The sequence below is a fragment of the Rattus norvegicus genome, chromosome 10 (assembly GCF_021556685.1).
Source record: "Rattus norvegicus strain SHRSP/BbbUtx chromosome 10, alternate assembly SHRSP_T2T, whole genome shotgun sequence".
NCBI classification, from domain to species: Eukaryota; Metazoa; Chordata; class Mammalia; order Rodentia; family Muridae; genus Rattus; species Rattus norvegicus.
The window spans coordinates 78,580,108-78,581,845 of record NC_141543.1 but is presented as its reverse complement, the minus strand read 5'-3'; positions in this window follow the sequence as shown (position 1 = coordinate 78,581,845).

Sequence of the window (1,738 nt, the reverse complement as noted above, 5' to 3'; positions counted from 1 at the left end):
TGCCTCAGGGTCTCATCTAATCATTCTACTGAGCAGTCTACATTGTTGAGATATCTGAATATAAGCAATGTACCAGGTAGGAATGGATCGAGCCCAGGGCTCTGTCCCTTGCTCATCCCCCAAACCCACTGCAACCAACCCATCCCTATGTCCACTCTTGACTAACTGCCTGGTGCTACAGAGATAACGACCCCGTAGGGGACAGCAGACCCCTGTGGGGGTCCCTGAAAGGAGGCCACCCCGGCTCTAGCCCAGGACATCTGGAGGAGAGGGGGGAAACTCAGCTGTTCAGGGTATGGTTTAAAGTCTCTTGGGATCACTGTTCTGCCTCATAAGTTTGGAAAGCGAGGTCTAGCAGGGTATCACCAGGAGATCTAATAGAGTTTCATCCTGCCCTGTAACTTTTTATCCCTTGGCACATAGGTCCGGGCCTCTGCTGAAGATGGGAGATAAGATAGGGGAGGCCCTGCCAACTGGAGCTTGTGAAAGGGGTTACTAAAGCAAAGTGGCTGTTTCAGGAGCAACTGTTGAGGCCGGTGGCACTGGAGGGAAGCACTGATGTGGGAGGAGGGGCAGGGAAGGCATTGTGCAGGGGGAGCGGGGGCAGGGGTTGAAGAGCCCAGGAAGAGTCTCCTGAGGTCTAGAAGGTGCAGGGTCTGCACTGAGGGAGAAGTGGACATGCTCACCTGAAGGGACCAGGATAGATTGATTGGTTACGGGCACAGTAGCAGTGGCTTTGGAGCCTAGTCCAGAGGTGAGCAGTAGCCATGCAGGCAGTGAGCATAGAGTCATCAGGCTCCTGCAGAGAAGGGCCTGTCAGGAGGAAAGGCTTGGAAGTGCAAAGGGCCTGGGGCCACCTGAGTTCTGCACTAGAGATGAGGGGCTGGGAACCCACCCAAGATCTCACTGCCTGTGAAAGAACCACATTGAGACTCAGGGCAGTCTGGCTTAGTGCAGCAAGCTCTTTGAGTCAAGCACACGGAAGCACACAGTAAACCCACCACCTCTGTGCGTTGAGAAGAATTTAGTGCACGCCCAGAGCCACAGTGGGCCCTTTTTAGCTCTAGGCAAGATGCTTCCCGTTCACACTTACACTCGATGTGAATTCTGCCTGTGACACCTCACCATGACCCCAGGTGTCCCCTAAGGCATTTCTCTGGCATCTTGGAGAGAGCTGATAGCCCTAGGAAGATTAGGAGAGAACTGAATTATTGACGATTCACTCCTCTACACACATTTAATGAATGCCTACTGATTGAAGCCTTGTGCTGAGTATTAGGGAGATGATAGTAAGTCTAGACCCCATTTGTGCCCTGATGGAGGAAGAGGGGAGCCTTTCCAAACATCCACACGAACTCCTATTTTAGGGATGTGAGAGTGAGGCCTGGGAATGACAAGTGACAATTAGCAATGGGGCCAAGCTTGCTCTCTCTCCTTGTTGGTACCAAGGTCATTCATCACTCATCGGGTGACGCCTATGTCCGCAGCACTGCTTCAGATTGTGGGGGGAAATGCATCCACGGGCCCAAGACTGGAGGTCGGTGTGGAAAAAGGTAATGGTGGTAAGGGGAGCCTCCATTCTGGTGTTTCAATCACATGGTGTTTCAATCACACGGTTCCCCTTGAAAACCCTGAGCGAGGTTCCAGAGCTCCGCCCAGGGGCTGGGCTTCTGGCGGCAAAGTCCCGCCCCCTCTACCCCAGGTTAGGATATAAAGTCTCTTAGCTCCTTCCAGGGAA